Source organism: Lagopus muta, chromosome 2 (assembly GCF_023343835.1).
Source record: "Lagopus muta isolate bLagMut1 chromosome 2, bLagMut1 primary, whole genome shotgun sequence".
Lineage (NCBI taxonomy): Eukaryota > Metazoa > Chordata > Aves > Galliformes > Phasianidae > Lagopus > Lagopus muta.
The window spans coordinates 87,371,054-87,389,724 of NC_064434.1; the positions used below are offsets into that span (position 1 = coordinate 87,371,054).

The 18,671-nt window shown below is 44.6% G+C and overlaps 1 protein-coding gene across 3 annotated transcripts in view; it reads left to right on the plus strand.

Annotated features, from left to right (window-relative positions):
* Positions 1 to 7,146: 7,146 nt before the first annotated feature.
* Positions 7,147 to 18,671, plus strand: part of TRERF1 (transcriptional regulating factor 1) — a 101,383-nt gene continuing 89,858 nt past the window's right edge. For 2 of the 3 annotated variants that reach the window (XM_048938394.1, XM_048938399.1), the window contains exon 1: positions 7,147 to 7,420. The gene's annotated coding sequence lies outside the window, so the exon portion shown is untranslated. Of the gene's footprint in view, positions 7,421 to 7,551; positions 7,709 to 18,671 lie in introns of those variants that run through there. The other variant, XM_048938395.1, reaches the window with a different exon arrangement.

Here is an 18,671-nt window from a genome sequence, read left to right on the forward strand (position 1 = left end):
GCAAGTCGGTACTACACAGGGCTAGAAGAAAGCTTCAGAAGCTTTTACAGGAAAATCCCCCACTCTAGTGACATGGGGAGAGAGTCTTTCTTTTCCTGCTCTGAAAGCAATCTTGCTCCCAGTTTGCACCATTAGCTCTCTGCAACAGAGAAGACTCAACAGTCTGAGATGTTTTGTTTCACAAACTGAAGCTTGCCCCAAACTTTTACATTTGGTGCACAGCACGGTGATTATTTTGAGGAACTTCTGCTTTGTTTCCCAACTTCTATACTTATTTGGGGAGTCACAAGCAATTTGAATGGGATGGAGGCAGTTTCTTCATTGTTAGAAGCAAAATTTGCCCATAGCAAACATATAAAGTAAGACATTACATATTTACTTATCATCTGCTGCCAGCAAAAATTCCACAGCTATCGAACAAATTGCTCTTCCCCTATTATTGTTAGCCTGCTCTGCAAGGTTCCCCCCAAGCTCCCAGCCTCTCTGCATTGATACAATAACTCCATTGCATTCACTGCTTTCTGTTTGTCAGTGCAGAACTCAGCTCCCCAGTTCTGGGGCAACCAAACAAAAACAGTGACACAGAAATGTAAATGTGCTTCTCTACTGTAAGTGCATTTCCATCACTATAAAAATATGTGAACCAATACTGCTTATTTCAATTTGATGTATAGTACCCTGCGTCAGTATCTATAAACACATATATTGTATATACACTGGAAGTATGGTTACAGTCTAGACTTGTTAGTTAACAGTATTTTTTTAAATCATGACATCTGCATCCTTACATATCCACCCATGGTCATGTATGTCAAAAATAAATAAGCAGAAAGCAGTAAGAGCTAGAATAACCAGCTACTTTAAAAATTCAGGCTACAGTTCTAAGTGGGAAAGTCCAGAGAAGAACATGTGGATGGCTGCTTTATTTTAAAGTGTCTCAATGAAACAGACATAGAGTAGAGTATATACTCAGATCTGCATAAATCAGCAAAATAATACACTTCCATGCTGAGGAATACAGAACAGAAAACAGAGAAAATGATAATAGAATTACATCGATGACTCTGATTCAGATGGTCTTTCCAGATGATACGTGGTGTGCTATTTAGTGTTGTATCCACTTCCAAAGGACAAAATCCTGAAAAAATAACACTGTTGTAACTGGACTAAAATTCACTATGTGCACTGGAAAACTTTAATCTTGATCTCTGCTGTCAGTTGGACTTGGACATGTTACACATTGTGGTAGTGAACTACACTGACTTAATCATATCTGTAGATATGTAGATATCATCCTTCTGTTACAGAAAATGACCTAGATTAACTGTAATTTAAAGTTAAGATGCCAGGCTTTCTTCTGCTCCCATCACCTGTCTTTTCCATGACTGCTTACCTTTCATCTTTAAAAATTTTTTGCATACCATCAGCTTAATTTTTTCCTTCTCGTACTCGGAAAGTATTTCTCCCATGCAATAAACACCTTGACAATTAACACAGCTCTGTGCCATAAGCCATACTCAAGCCACTTTCTGTTGATTTAATTCCGTGACAGAAATTTAAAGCTAAGCAAGCACAGTTCACAAGGAGTAGTGGGGGGCACTCAGTAGAAGATGGAGGAGATTCAACTTTAAATCTGCAACTGCATTTTTCTGGATTTAAAGTTGACGGAATCTCAGTGAAGACAGTTTCCCACTGTAACTGAATAGAATCTTTGTCTGCAAATGAGACTTTGCATACCTTTCTAGCAGAAGGGTTTTTAGGTGTGTTTCCTCGCGTAGCAGTTCTCAACTTCTACCACCAGGAGGGCATGCAAAGCCAGGAAGATAATCTACTTCTTGCATGTCAGTCAAAGCTCCACACGCCCCGAGTTTTTGTGGCATGCGGCAACAGAACAAGCAGCAACAGGCAGAAACTGGCACACAGGAAGTTCCGTGGTAACACAAGGAAGAGCTTCTTTACTGCCAGAGTGATGGTGCACTGGAACAGCCTGCACTGAGAGGTTGTGGAGTCTCCTTCTCTGGAGATATTTAGGATCCACCTGGACGCCTACCTGTGTGAATTGCTATAGGGAGCCTGCTTTAGCAGAGGGGTTGGACTCCATGATCTCCAGAGGCCCCTTCCAACCCTATGATTCTGTGAGTTGGACATACAGCTATAAGACTTAGAAGACTTTGTTTCTTGCTTTACCTCAGGAATAGTTTCCAGTGTGATGCTGGACTGCTTCTGTTCCCCATTTTATCCATCTGAAAAATGGGGAGAACATTATGGGCCCCTGATTCCAAGACCCTCTCAGATCTACTGATACAAAAAAATTGAAACAAGATGAGCAGACTTTGATATGGTTCAAACCACAAAATCAACATAAAATCTGGAATTTATTAAAAAAAAAAAAATCAGTTGTGTTATGTTTATGAAGATAAATGAGTTTTATATGTTTATGCTATCACAATATATAAACTTACATAATTTATATGATATGTGTATGTCATATACATTTGTGAATGCATAAATACATATGGTTGTGCATTTTATAAAAGAAAACATCTTCTTTTCTTTAGTGTGTGAAGAAAGCCACACAAACATGAATGTTATTCCCTGGGATGTCATCTGCAGGGTGGTCCGTGTCACTGCACCTCATGCACACACGTGCGTGCCCACATTATTCCTGATAGGATGTCCATCTACGTGGCTCTTCCAAGAGAAACAGGAACTCATGCACAGAAAACAAAATGTCCCCTTTAAAACTCCGAATGCCTCTATCTCGTGTTCCTCCCTACAGCTCTCACGCGCTCGCAAAACAGTAATAAAATCATTGAAAAAAAATCTCTGACTCGGCACTACTTCTGATTTGCATATCTGCAGCTTCTTTACCAAAACATGCCAAAGCACTCTTGCTTTGCTTCAGAGCATCCCTACAAACAGCTGAATCTAGAGACAGGAAGTTTAAGGTTGGGGTCCTACTGAAAGCTGCTCTATGGCCCTGGTGGTCGATTCCACAGTGCCTCTGCCATCCAGATCCAGCAGTGGGGTGATGTACTCATACGCAAACCACGCTGAGCCATGCTAAAAATCCTGTGAGGTGCAAGGCAAGAGAAAACAGGTGTCTGTGGACTTACAGACCCAACTGTGCTGAATGCAAAGGGGGCTGTAGTCACAGGTGTACGTGCGGGTGTTGCTTTTCATTCCTGCTTTTTTAAAAATAAAACTTTTCCCTACCAAGATGCTGGCTCTCTGCTTTGACTGACCTTGTTACGGAGCATCTTATCTGCTGAATAAGACAGCAGTGGTGGCTCCACACCAATTAAAGGCAATTTAGTCCAGTGCTGCTGCAAATCCCACTTTCGGGCGCTTGCTGCTTGTTCGGCTGATTCAGTGAGGCAATTCAGAAAAAATCACATGGGCCTCTTGCCTGCACTGGGTGTTGATGTGGCACACCAGGGGGAGCAAGGAGTAGTGACAGTGGTGCCAGACAGTGGCAAAGCCACGCAACTTGGAACTAACTTGTGCATGGGACAGCAGGGCCTCGTTTGTGGCAATATTGTGTGGTTCCAGATGGCCCACCCACCAGAAAGGGCTTCTGTGAGTTCTAAAAGACCACTTTTTCCCAACTTGCAATGGAAACCATAAGAAGTGGTAACAAAGAGCCAAAACTGTTCTCTGAAAGCTCTCAACGCCCTTGGCTTCCCACGGAGCAAAGCAGCAATAAGGAAGATTGCATTTCAGCACCCACTTCAGCAAGGAAGACAGAGGCAGAAGAGGGGCTGCAAGCATTACACTTGCTGATCTCTGAGAAAAACCATTGCCGACCATCATTTGCTTTCCCTGCATTCAAGTATATGGGAATTCTATACCTAATTCCCTTTGGATGCACAGTGAATGTGATCACAGAAAATATACATTCAGTGTTTTAAAGTGTTCTTACCCTATCAGTGTCAATTCTGTGGGGCCCTGGTGTTTCTCATTTATAACAGGAAAAAGATAGAGGTAAATGGCTGATTAAATCCATTCAGACAATTCCAACCTGATTTTGAAGAAAAAAAACAGCAAAGTCATGCTGGAAAACTGACAAGTCAAAATGAACGCTTAAACTCATACATTTAGCCATGAGACAACTGATAATTACACCAAAACAACTCTTGGTAGGAAGCAATCTTTTCTTGAAATCTTCAGCTTGGCTTGGCTTTTTTTTTTTGGGGGGGGGGGGGGGGAAGGGGGAAGAGGGATTAATTCAGCAACTTCTAATCTTAGTTAGAAACACCATGGCCCACATTATGTAGGATGTCAGATTTTGAGACCAAACCTGCTTTTAGTATTGAATTCTGTAACAGTATGCAAAATGGCCCAAAAATCCAGGTCAAAATAAACCTACCATTAGTTTTGTCCAAACAACTTGGTAATTGAGATCTAATTCATTTGCTTATTTTTTAAGATAATGCCTGCAATTCAAAATTCAGCTTGGAAGCAGTCATCCAAAACTGAGGATCTGGGTGGACAGCCATACTTCGGCTGCTGTGCCACTGAGCAGCAACACTCACATAGATGTGATTCCCTAAGGATCCCTAAGGGATGTATTTTCACTGCTCCAGCCGCTGAACAAGGGTTGGTTGCTTCTACCACAACCACATTCCGTTTTCTTTAGTGCAGCCTTTCTTGGAAAGCCCACAGATTCAAGGCAAAGCCTACTAATAAAACTGAAGGCATTTGGGAACATAATGACACAGCAATCCTGTATCAGAGAGGAATTAACCATAAGGATGATCAGAGACCTCTGTTGCTTCCCAACTTCTGTACTCCTTTCATTTCTGAAACAGCCCTGCTTAGTAAAAATTAAAATTCATTAATCTCTGACAAAAATCTGACAGAGCGATCACAGTTACCGTAAGACATTTGCTGCTTCTCTGTTGTTTGTAAGTGGTGGGAGGTTTCGGGAGACAGTCGAGTTGTCCTGACAGCTCACCGCAGCAAGCGACTGCCCTAGTCTTCCCAGCCAGCTCCGTCTGCACATCCCACAGTTCCAGTCCCTGCTGACCACAGAGCCAGTAGGAAACCTACCCAGAAGAGGGACCAGCTGTCTGGTCTCACTAGGGTCAGGCAGGGAAGGGTGAACAGATCCCCCTCTCAGACTGGAGGCAGGCTGGCAGTGGGTGCTTGGCCAGCACTTACATACTTGCCAATTACCACGGCCAAAATATCGTTAAGCAAAATCGTGACAGGTTTGTAGAGTTCTTCTGAGGTTTAATACTGGAAATAGGAATATGATTTATTATTCGAAACTGGGAAGCTCGGTCTTCAAATCCTCAAGAATTAGAAGAAGGATTGGGAAAAATGAGAACATCAATTAGGGCTTTGTGCTTTTGATGAAGACCAATTCAAAAACTGCAGGATAAATACAAAGAATGTGGTATAGCTAGAGCCAGCCCCCACATTTTTCTTGAAACATTGTCCAAAGCTAATAACCGACTTGCCTTCATTCAGAAATTCTATGTATGTACTTGTTATGGCAGAGCAATGCAGGTCGAGCTTGCAGCATGTCAGGCGGCGGCTTGATAATGAACCTTTGTTCAAATTTAAATTATACCATACGTTTGATTTTGCTTTGAGAATTGCAACTCAAGCCTGCAAGCTTCAGTTAAATGAAGTACCACCTCACCAACACAGTGCAGATCTGTTCACATTGATCAGCTGAACAAGTTGAGATGCTGTGAGAAAGCTATACAGACTGTTATATCACGCAGCTTATTTTCAGAAGTCATTTTGGAAATCGCAAGCAATATGGGCTATTCTGGGCTTCAGACTAGACACAAAAAACAAACAGAGGCACGGCACATGTCGAGCTGTGGTTTTAATTCTATTTTCAACATAGTTTATGTGACTTGGGACTCCAACGAGCAAACAAGCCATCCATTGAATCCAAAACTCAGCGTAGATTCTGCACAGCTCAGCACAGCAAAGTTACAGTATCTGAATGCGATTTTTCACTTAAGTAAAAATAAAATTAGAAAATGACTGGCTGGCTGGGGAAGGAAAATGAGACCTCTCTCCTGACATCTTAAACAGCAGAGACCTTTGCATGGGGCGCAGAGGAGCTAACAGCCAGTGGGTGATATCATGCTTTTTCAGTCTGCTCTAATCTGCACTGTAAATCAAAACAATCTCATAAAAGGTTAAATTATTAAGAACAGTGGCTGAATGGAAGTGTCATGCAACCAGGAAACCAGGATGACCATAAAAACGAAATGAGCCTGCTGGTAACCATTACAACGTAAGGCTGAAACAGAGATGTTAACACGCCGCAGCCCTATTTCTGTTGCAGCCATAACCAGGGAGAGTTTTGTCTTTTTTCTTCTTCCTTGCCTTCCGAAGGCAGAACTAGGCCCTTACCAGCCCGTTTCGGTTTCTCTCTTCCCAGCCATGGTTTCTCACAGTAACTCCCTGAGCTCTCACGGAGCGCCGCAGGAGCCGCGCGCATCGCGTCTCCGTCCTCGAGATGCGAAATCCTTCCCCGCAAGGGAACGTTTTGGTGCAATGTAACGTATATTCCCAGCTCAGGGGAGGCAGGGCCGGGAAGGAACGCCACCAGAACCCTGCTGCAGAATTAACGGGGAAAGAAAGGGACAGCTTAAGACTAGCAGTGGCAAAAAGCAGCGGCCAGAGCGGCAACTTTCCACGGGGCTCGCTGTGAGAGAGCGTGAACTTCCCGGTTAACCCTCAGCCCGCCCGGAGCCGACCAGCCCCGCTGACAGAGCCCGGCACAACTTTCCTCTCCCGGCGCCGCCGCCGCCCCCCCGCTCGGTCTCGGCTTCCCCGGCGGCGGGGCGGGGGGTGACGCGGCCCGGCCGCTCCCTTACAGCCCAGGCGGCGGGACCCCATCCTTCGGCCGCCCCCGGGCTCCCCTCCCTCAGCGCCGCGGGGGAGGGACGGCGGTGCCGCCGGCCGGGCGGGAGCCGGCCCCGGCCCCTCCGCCCTGCGGCATGCGGCGCCGGGAGCCCGCGGCCGGCCCGAGCCCCGCCGGCAGCCGCTGACAGCTCTCCGCCGGTCGCCCCGGCACCTGCGCCGAGAGGAGGGGCCGCAGGGGGGGGGGGCCGCGGCGCGGCGGAGCGGGCGGAGCGGGCCCCGGGGGCGGCGGGCGCCCCTCGCCCTCGCCCCGCCGCGGGGCCGGGCGGCCGCGGCCGCGGCGCCGCCGACACCTTACTTCCTGCTTCGCTACCCAGAGCCAGACCCATCGCGGCGGAGGGATCCCGTCGCCTCCAGCTGCCTCCTCCCCCTTCTGCTTCTGCTTTTTTTTTTTTTTTTTTTCCTCCTCTCCTCGCTCTTTTGCGAGAAAATAATTTGACAGCGATTTGCTGACAGCGGGATTTCGTGCATCACGGGCGAGGGAAGGGCGGCGCGGCCGGAGCCGCCGCGGGAGGCCGTGCCGGAGGTAAGCGACCGCTCCGCAGCCTCCCCGCGGGGCGCGGACCCGCCATGTGCCGGGCGGGCGGGGGCCGGGGCGGGTGCTGGCGGCGGAGCCTGGCCGTGCGGGCCGGGGGAGTTGCGTTTCCTGGCGGAGCGATATTTGTTTACGGGCTGCGCCGTAAGTAAAGTAGGACCCGGCCCCGGCGGCGCGGTGATCAATTAACTGTGCGGTCGCTCGCGCGGCGCCCAAAAGAGAGAAAAATCAGAGCCCCTCGTGCCGGCCCCCGTGCACTTGTTGCAGACTTGGCGCCAGGTAGGGCAGCGCTTCGCAAGTTTCATTTTTGCATGAGCTGGGGCTTCGCTTGCAAAATTGAAAAAAAAAAAAAAAAAAGAAAAAAAAAAAAGTTTGCAGCTCACTTTCAGTCCGCAGCGCCGAGGCCCTGCCCGCAGCCGCCTCATCCTCCTCCTCCCCGCGGGGCCGCGGCGGGGGCTGCCCGGCCCCTACCTGCCCGCTGCGGCGGGCTGCTCCGGGCGGGGCCGGCGGTAGAGCCGCGCGGAGCGGCGGGAGGAAGGGAGGGAGGGAGGCGCGGGGCGGCCGCGAGGAAGTTGTCAACGTGCGGGGCCGGGCGGGGTGTACGTGTCCCCCGCGCCGCCGAGGGGACCCGCGCGTGTCCCCGCGCGAGGTGGCGGCGTCCGACTGGCCGCGGTGCGGAGGTGCCTCGCAGTAGTGGGAAATGACTTCTGCTCTCCCCCTAGAACGGGTAACTGCTGGAGTGCGGGACGGCTGGGTTTTGTGTGCTGTCACAGTACGGGGTAATGACCAAAAGCTGCCAGCCAGATGCTTAAGTACCGGAGGGATGATTTGCAAGTGAAATGAACTGGCAGTTCACCAGTCAGTAAGTGGATAATGCCTACTCATCCTCTGCCGGCTTCTCAGATCGGTTTCGTGCCTGCCGCTCAGGCTGTAATAGCCAAGGTGTGAAACTTGGTGATGCGGACGAGCTCACCCAGTAGCATCCAACCTCTTGTCGTGTCCCGGCACAGCCCTGCCGACCATGACCAACACCAGTGATGTTCATAGGTTTTAACAGACTAATCTAATAGCAGTGAAATGGATACAGTGATCCATAGCTGAACTACTTACAGAAAAGGCTGCAAAGCACTTAATTGCGTGTTAGGCAGGTAATCACAAGGGTGAAGTTTTGTATCTCTGACAGTTGTAATTCTGCTGTATGTGCTGCAGAGAGCCCTCCAGGCCAGTTTGGGCCTTGCCCCACTGCTCCTGCTGCCCTGCATCCCAGCTGGCCTGCGGGCACCTTGCTGGGACTGCCTCCTTGCTTGACTGGAGGATGTGCTGTCACCACTACGTTTCTCATAAGACAGTGTTTCCCTAGAAGTGCCCATTTCACTTTGCCACCTGCTGTGGGGATGTGGCATGATGTTCCTGGTATGTTCTCAAACATGGGGTCTGATTTTTGGGTGTTGCTGTGTGAAGCCAGGATTTGGACTCGGTGATCCTTGTGGATCCCTTCCAACTCAGGATATGAATCTGTGATTCATTGTTATCTGCCTTTCTTCTGAGCCTTAACTGAGGTTTGAATTTTAACATCCCAAGTGCTGCTTCATCAATGCTCCACCTACGCATATATATTGTGGAAGTTAACCTGTGGCCTTGTAATTCATAAAGGAAGGTCATGCCAAATGGACTGTTAAGTTAGAATTTAGATAAGCAATTTTTTCATATGAAGAAAACATATCGTGCATTTTTCTACTATAGCTAATGATCTCACGTACTTTGGAAGAAGGAGAGGCTCCTACATGCTACACTCCAAGCTTTTGTTGCACATAAATGCTTTTATGATCCTTTCTGCTCCAGCTGATAAGTAGATCAAGTTTCTGAAGTTGGGAGACTCCAGCAAGGGGCTGAGCTGCATTATGAGGGCGTCAGTCAAACCAGCATGTCTAGATAGCTCAAATATGAGTAATTCAACTTGAATGATCACATGGGCTTCACCGTGGTTGCCAGCCTGGGCACAGAGTGTGTGCTCAGCCTGTAGGTACAGTGGTAAGGGTGGCATTCGGCAGCCCTGCCATTGATGCATGCCCTGCCCTGGGCACAGTGGGGCCAGGTAGGGTCCTGTGAGTAACCATAGCATGAGTAACCTCCCTATCTAACACTGACTCACGTTACGTTTGGAGGCTGAATAAAATCTCCATGTGATACTCACTTCGTGTTGCTGGCCTCCGCCGGTCACGTGCCCCTGATTTGGGCCTAGGACCATAGAGCAAGTCCTTTCAGGTTACTTTGCTTTTGGGAAGCACTCAACAGGGCTGCGTAGGAAGAGGGACTTCCTAGATTTTAAGCTCAGAATTCCATTGCACGTGCTTCTTTGGTCCGTTTCCAGGGATATAGGGAGGTTTGCTTTTGTAAACTGGGATTGTAATTTAGCATCTGGTAAGGAGTGTGAGAAAAGTATATAAAAAAAACAGTCATGTAATGTACTGCAGGTTTTGTATAGCAGTGAGGTAGTATTCTGCTGTGGATGTTTTAAACTATTATTGTAATTTTTGGTTTATTCAAACATAGCAGGGAATGTAGGTCTCTAAGAAAGTTGCTTGGTGACGGCCTTCCTCCCCTTTCCCAATACTGTAAAGACAGCAGTGAACTGAGGGAGAGTGGCCCTGGGATCTGTGGTGTCACTGTGTGATTCTGGTGCTGGAAGGCTGTCTCTTTATGATGTGTCATAGCAACTTGTGAGATAAGGCAGTTTCATTTGAGCTTCCTTAGAAATACTTAAAAAAACAAACAAACAAACAAACAAAAAAAAAACCCCGTGTTAGATAGATGCAAAGTAATTGGGGATGGGGCAACAATTTGTTTCCCCTCTATTTAGGCCTTTTTTGATACTGCATAGCTTCCAATGAAGAACTGTGATCAGAATGGCATATTTTTCTGCCTCTAAAATCAGGGTGATCCTTTTGCCTCTGCCACACCTCTGCAATGGAGATAGCCACATCTGCAAGCGCAGGCATCAGTCCTGCTAGGTCTTGGCTTCCAGGCACTCATATACTTATGCGAGTTGAACAGCACCAGCAGTGTCAGTGAGCAGCTGGATTGCTGTGCCTGTCAGTGTGGTGGGATGGGGAGCTGCATTTGGCACTAAAAAAATGAAGGCAGCAAACTCTGTATGGGTTGCCACATATGAAGGTATAAAACTTCTCTGACTTGACTGGCTCCGAGAAACCTATTATTGTCATCAATTGCAGGGCTGTAAGGGGAAATCAGGCCTTCTAAGATAAAGACAAAAATAGCACATTCAAATATATTTTAAGAAAGGCACTCTTCCTTCAAAGAGTGTTTCTGAGCACAGCTCAAAGAACAGTGGCCTAAGTTTCATCTGTTTTAGTTGTTTATTTATTTTTAATCTTTTCTTGCAACCAGACAGGTTGCAGAGGTGCATGGCTCCCACTTGTGGGCAGGCGTCCATTTTCTGTCCCTTGTTTGGCTGCATTGCTGCAGGGTCCTCAGCAGTGTCTGTATGGCATAGGCCTGCTGGAAGCAAATGGCTCGGAGCACCACTGCTCTGGGACCTCTAGACCCCACCAGTGCAGACCCAGTTCTGGGGAACAGCCCACCCTTACAACATGGGCACTCGGTGCCATCAATCAGAAGGAACAACTCAAATCTTGTGCTGTTTCCCAGCTTTTCTCTAGTCTCCCTTTCAGAGAGTTCTGTTGAGAAAAGGGCAGCATCGATGGGCATGAAAAGCTGGAAAATGCATTCAGGCTACAATCTGCCCAGAGAAGCTGTGGGTGCCCCATCCCTGCAGGCACTCAAGGCCAGGTTGGATGGGGCCCCGGGCAGCCTGAGCTGGGAGGGACAGCCCTGCCCACTGCTGGGGTTGGGAAGGGGTGGGCTTTGAAGTCCCCTCCAACGCAAACCCTTCTGTGATTCTCTGATTCTGTGATACAGCCTGCTGCCTCTGAAACCAGAAGGCAAGCACCCGGTCTGTGTTACTTTCTCCTCAAGAAGGTGGTGATTTGGGAGACTCACAGCAAGCTTTTAACGGATGCTACATTGCCCTGTAATGGAGTGTTTTTTAGAGATTAGACTTCACGTTACAGTGGGGGTCTTGCAACATTTTGGGTGAGTTCCGTAGGGTTGGGTATATTTTGAGGTTCTGAGTGAAATGAGTCTTGTGGTTTCAGCTTAACTCCGTAACAAAGGGTAACGTGTCTCACACAAACATCCCACCTAAGTTTTCACAGTGACTGATGATATGCTCTGGAAAGACCCAAGGTGCTGATATGATGCAAACTCAAAAGGTAGCAGATTTTTTTTTTTCTTCTTCTTTTTTTTGGGGGGGGGAGAGAGTAGGGGGGGGGGGGGGGGAACGTGGGTGTTGAGGGGAAGGAGCTTGTCTTTCTCCAGTTTACAGTTTAAAATTTGTTAGAATTTCATCCAAATCTCTGATCTTCAGCTTTCCATCTGCTGGTCACTTTATTTTCCATGTACACAGCCCCAAACGCCAAGTTTCCCTACTCCACTGCTGAGACCTTTGCAAAGCAGCCATCCTAGGCCTTATCACAAAATTTCTCAAGTCTTTTTAGTCCAGCAAGAAAATGGTTGCTGCCTTTCCCCTCCCTCCTCTCGTCAAGTGCTCATTGTAAGAATTTTGATAGAGACTGCATTGTGATATGTCCTTGAAGTGCAGTGCTGCAAGGTTTTCTTTTGCCTTTTTATTTTTTTTTTTCACATTTAGACTTACTTGCATTTATAGCAAAGCAGGATTGTTGTAGATGTTCTTTTTTATATATATATTTTATTGTTATTTTGTTGTTTGTCAAAAATCTTTGTTCAGTAATGAGGGAAAGCTTTGACTCGGGTACTAAAAGCTCCAGCTAACCTTAGAATGGTGTTAAGACTGCAAAAACATGGGGGAAGGATTGCTCCAGCTGAGCACATATAGGTTAAATGTTGAATTGTTTGCTGCTTTGCTTTCAGATGTAGGAGATTTTTTGTTCACCCTGTCACAAGGTCTCTTCAAGGATAACAGAGTCCATTTGAGTTACAGAGCCTACACCAAGTACTTTCTCTTTGAGTGAACTTTAAATCCTAAATGACTCCTTCTGCACCAGTGTGTGACAAATAAGTCTTACCCAAAACTGCGAAGTGACTATAACATTTAAAATTTGGTAATGGCCAAAGTTCTCTATCTTAAAAGTTGATTCTTAGTTGACCATACAGAGATGCTCTACAGACTCATTTTTGTCTTTTTTCTGCACTCTCCCCCACATACACTATTTTCATTGATGGGGAAGTTTCATTTCCTTTATTTATATATATTTTAGTGTATGGGTGTTTAGGGGGTGTGGGGAGGATAGGAGCAAAGTCTGTATGCGACATCTTTATTTAAAAGAAAAACTGATATTAATGGGTTTAGAAATGTTCTTTAGTACATTCTCTCATTTAAACCAAAAACTGCTTATAAAATAGTGCATGTTGGAGGATCAAGGGGTTTTGCAACCGTTCTGGGTGGGTAAGAATCTTGTCTGATCTCCAGTTGTATTAGCAGAACAGTATTTTTCCCAGTATCGTCATGTTTCATGTGCCAAATCTAAACTAGAAATGCCTTTCCTTGGAAGGATCACTATTTACATTTGGAGGGCTATGCCAATTACAGCTATATTAACAAGCCTTTTTTTTTTTTCCCCCTCTCTCTTAATCTTACACTTGACTTAAATAGTAACTTCTTTCATTTTCTTAACAGAACACCCAGTACAGTCCTGGCACATAGTTTTGAAGCAGTCAGTGGGGTAAACACTGCTGTCCTGTGGCACAAATGCAGATGGGCGCTCTTGCAATATAATGTTCTTAAGGGAGTTCTGGTGAAATAAATGCTCTTGTAGCTTTGCATGAGTTTGAAATAGTCCTATACTATGCTGCAGAATTGAATGTAATTAATCTGTAAGAAGGGACTGTATTATTCATATGCTGTGATTTTTATTTTTTTTTTACTTCCATGTACTTTAATTTTGAAAACAATTTCAAAGTCCTGCGGATTTGGAAATACTGCATTACAGATTTGTGAATGTTTGAAGGCATAAGATAAGATGCTATTACTACTCAATTTGATCAGAAACCAGAGATTGAATATTCTTTTGGATAGTGTAGTAATGCATGATGCAGGAACAGCTAAGTGGGGCTGTTTGTCAGGAGGCCCTTTTGCCTGCTGGGTTTATGCCCTGAGTGCTGTGTCTCTGCTGCTGCCCTGTGGACTCCTGGGAACAGAGAGGACATACTGGTGGAAGAACCTGTTTGTACTGGAAAATCAGCTTGATAGTAAATAGTACCATTTTCTTCACATGCAGATTTCCTAGTTACTAGCTCTTTCCAAGTTTAAGATTTGAAGTGTTTACAGCAGCAGTGGGGTATTAAATAAAATGGGGATGCTGGCCGTTCTTCACGTGATTCACATCTGTCACAATTATTAGTACTTAGAAGACCTTATGTGGCTAAACTGAGCATTCTTTTCCCAAAAATTCAGTCCACCAAAGTCCTGAGATGTAGACAGAGTTCCTTAAATATCTTCCCTGTTGTTTCCCCTTGGCTGCCTCTCATTGTGTCTTATCCTGAGCATAGGATCTGGGTGGTTGTCTTTGGGTTGGATGTGTGCTTATATCAGCAGCAAGAGCACCGCAGTTTATGCTCTCTCTGGAGGCTGAAAGTAGCTACTTGCAATAGCTCCTGGGTTGCTGTGGGACTTAACATAAACTCTGTCACAGTTACCAAAGCCGTATCAGCTGAACGCAAGAGGTTGTAGTCCCCTGAACCACAAGTTTAAGTTACGTGTAGCTCAGCTTTGAGTGTGGTGGTTTGGTTGCTGCTCATGCCCCTGATGTACTGAAAGGAGTGGGTGGGAGCACTCCAGTTGCTAACCCTGTGAATTTTGATGGAACAAAACAAGTATTTAATGTTCACCTACATGGAGGCATTTCAGGAGCGTTGATACTTCAGCCGTCTTGTTGGCCTGCTGTGCAATTTGAATTCAAGCAAGGGTCTCCCACGTGGTTATTTGCATGTGTCCTCCTATCTCTGTTTTATATCTCCAATTTCAGTATGTGCTTCCAGAATTACATTTTCGTTCATTTCCAATCATTCTTCAAAGATAACTGGCAAAACCAACAGGCTGGTTGTGACTTTACAGCAATAGAAGATATAAAACTTTGATCTCCTTGTTAAATGAGTTTTCTTCATGTGTGGGCTGGGTGTGTGGTGCGTTGACTTAGTTTTTATTGATCAGTGTAAAAACGTGAATTCAGCTTCACAGCAATGATAATAAACAAGTACTTGCAGTGATATTCTAATGAGTTCCTGGCGAAAATAGGGCAGAAAACCATCTCAGAGATTGACATGCTTTAGTGGTGAGATGCTCAACAAGGATGCTTGATATAAAAGGACCGAATTAAGCTGTTTGAAGTTCTTTCTTTGGCAACACAACTCGGCAGGAGAATTCCAAGCAGGGCAGGATGCAGTATTTTTGTATGCATTTGAGCAGCAGCAGCGGTATCCTCTGTCCAGAAGAACCCTCACCATCCTAGTTACAACAAGATAGCATGGGTTATTGGGGACAGCTATTTGCTTTACTAGGTGCCTCTGAATGCAGGCAGTGAAGCACTCATTACCTTGCAGTCTTCATCTGCAGGAATGCCCTGCAAAGCATCCACACCTGCTTCTGTACGCGTGCATGGCAAAGCATCAGTTACAGAGAGGAGTGAGGGAGGTTGCTGAATTAGCAGACAATTTAAGTATGAAAAAGTGAGATTCGTATTCATAACTGTGTTGAAACAAAATGTTATTAGTGCAGTAGGGACATACCTTCATTTAAGATGCCAGTAATTCTACTAAGCTAGAATGTTTGCAGAGGTGTAGGCAGGTAACTTCTGTCTCCTTTTTTTTCGTTGATACTGTGTGTTTTCAAGACTAGGAGAGACTTCTCAGTGGAGGTGATAGACAGAAATCCTCTGATTTTTTTCCATCATTTAGGCTTGTTCTATTCTGTCAGCTGAGTAAACTGGTATCTGAGCTGCATGGATCAAGATAAAAATGTATTGCTACTGCCTACATGTGTGTTTGATAAAAGCAGAAAATGAGAAGAAAAATTTACCTGAAGAAAAGTGATATTTTTTTCCAGGACTGTGAAGTTTTGAAAGAGTTGGATTATAATGAACTTTAATACTTTTCTAAAGTTGCTACTATTATAATGAAAAAGCATGAATAAGAGAATATGCCTTGCAGGTAAAATGAAAAAAGGCTTCTCCATTTGTACGCTCGAAAACCAAAAATGCGTTGCAGAGGATGAATTTTACCCTTCATTTTGCTCATAGTAAAAATTAGTCTTTGAAGTTAAAAATGGCTTTAGATTTAAAGAAATAATACACCTGAGAAGGGAGGTGCACAGAAAAAAAGACACTGGGTTAAGTGCTGTTTTGTTAATGAAAGGCATGTATGGTAAGCTAACTGTGGCTGCCTGCACAGTGAGATTCTGCCAGATAGGAGCAGGGGTGATAAAATAAAGTGCTAGCAGACTGTTATTTCCAAGATTTCCAACTTTCAGAAGAAATTTTAATCTGAATATTGAGTGTGCAGTTATAAATGATAGCCTAGTACCACAGAATTACAATAATTTACGAAGGGAATGATGCTTTCTTGCTTCAAGTCTGTTAGCATATGATCCGTAGGCTAACTAACTGATCGTTAGTTAAAGGAGAGGTTCATTAAAATAACATAGGCTCTTCTGGTTTTAAAGACCAGCTCTCAGCCAGTAGGCGCTTGTCCAAAACTCATAAGGCTGCAATGCTGACTTTGTGGAGATGTCATGTAGATTGCTGTGTAAAGCTGGGTGATGGAGAAGCTTCTGTTGGAATCCAAGTACGCTTTGTATTGGGCCACAGCTTTCAATTTTTAGTTGTCCGTAGCAATGTCTATTCGTGCCATAGTCAGTTTAACTACTTGTGTGACTGTTTGAATGAAGGTGCAAGATTAGGTCAGTGTATTAAGCCAGCTCTTACCTGTAGTTACATTATGCTATAATAAGTACATTTTTCTAGTTGAAGAGCTGTAATTACAAAGCAGATGATGTGCTTCAACGATGCGAAAAAAATCCTTAAATGTAAGCCCCAACTGTACTTAGCACAGTTTTTTCAGGTGGAACTTTTACTTTCAGGTTATTTCTGGAAAATCCGTACCACTAATTATGTAAATTGCGAGAAATGAAAAAAGAGAACAAATGAGCAGAGCATCTTATTGTAGCTTCCATCCAGCAAAGTCATACGTGGTCATTCTAGCTGTCTGTAGTAAGTGCCTGTGTTGTTTGGCTGCTGCTTTTGCTACCAGCAGACTGATCACTTAAACTTGTTCTTTCTCATGTGCTTTGCACAACTAGGCTGCCAAACTGTTAGCCAAAAGTGGGAACTGGGGATTTCTTTTGGTACCCCCTTCCTTATGGGGCTCAGGGTTTTGTGCTCATGGCAAACACGGCATCTTTTTTGTTTGGCTGGTTGGCTTTTCTGCAGTCATGTGGGCACGTACCTTTTATTTAGGTCAGTCTTCTTGTGTATCAGGACATTTTGTACCTGCACCTATTGCCTATTAAGGCAATAAGAATGTCTCCTAGAATGAAGTGGAGCCAGATGTCAGGTCTGTCTGCAGATCAGAGAGAAGGGGATGGAAGAAGCGGCATTCGAGTGAATGAACAAACTTTCAAGCTGACTCAGTGATACACATACAGTGTGTGCAGTAGAGATTAGTCACCATTTACTGTAAGTCTTTCTTTATGGCGCTTGGTGGATGAGCAGCTGTATCAAGCTGCTGTAAGCGAGCTTTGTAGGCTGGGAATTCAGGTAAATGTTATTTCTACAGTATTTTCCCATCGAACAACAACAAGAAGAAAAGACAAAACCTAAAGTCTTGTAAATTACTGAGCTAAAGGCAAAAGAGATCTTTTACTTATCTCACAGTGTTGCTATCTTTCTTAATCTGTGAAAGTAGTAGGAAAGCAAATAAATTATGCAACAACGCTTTTTTTTTTTTTCTTGTAAATTTAGAAGCCTGTGCCTACATGTTATTAGTACTGTTCTGCCCTGTCCTGTGCAGGTTGGTTTGATTTTTTTGGATTTTTTTTTTTTCTTTTTTCTTTTCATTAGGTAGTTTTCAAGCCATATTTGTGTGAAATACCAATTTACATGATGGTAACAGAAAAACAATTACAGGGAAGGATATTCATCTGTAAAAAAAACCAACACTGTTTTCATTTGCCAAGTAGAAACTTCAGGAAAATTACCCTCCAGGTTGAATTTTCTCATGAATGTTCTCAAGTTCTGAAATTATTTACTGGCATAATAGGTATGCAAAACACTTAAGGCAAAGTATGTATTCAAAGAGTTACCTTTTGGGGGGGAAGGTGGAGAAAGTGATTTTACTGTTTTAAAAAGGTAGGTAAAATAAAAATAAAACTGCATTAAAAAAGGTGAAATTCTTGCGCAGTCTCTTCTGGATTACTCAAGTGCAGTAGCTCTGTGGGTGGCTTCTAGTCTGTTTGGTGGAAATTTATTTTTTCTTAATTTATCTGGGTATTTTTTGTAGTTCTTAGATGTTCTTTCTCTCTAATCCCAACCAGTTTTGGTTGGTTTGTTTAATCTGTCCTTAGAGAAATGTTAATTTCAGCTGTGATTGTACCAAAATTGCTTTATAGTTGTTACAGTAAGATATATTTTTTTTATAGTTTGCTTAAGATTACTTCCTCCCAAAAGAAAAAAAAACAAAAAACAAACAAAAAAAAACCCAATCAGACATGGTGTTGAGGAGTGAGAACCAGACGGCGCTGGCACTGCCGGGTGGGACTGCAGTGAAGCTGCGTGCCTGTGCAAGTGGCTTGGCTTCTGCTCTCCTGAGGATCTGATCCTGCAGTGGTTTGGAAGCCCTCTGAAGAGCAGGAATGAAAGCTGGAAGAGTTATTAAGTTGTGGGTTATCTCGCACCGTTTGTTTGAAATGGAGGCCAGATGATTTACATATCTCTGTAGCTTGGATCTGAAAAAAGATCTTATTTTTTATTTTGCCGGTCTTTATAGGGAAATGACATCACAGCTTATGTCAGCCATGCTACAGCATTCAGGCTTTTTTCTCCTCCCTTGGATTGTTAACTGAGTGCTAGCTTGATGCTGTGAGTCCTTCCCTGCAGCCTGTGGCACGCTGTTAACTTCATCTCAATTCAAG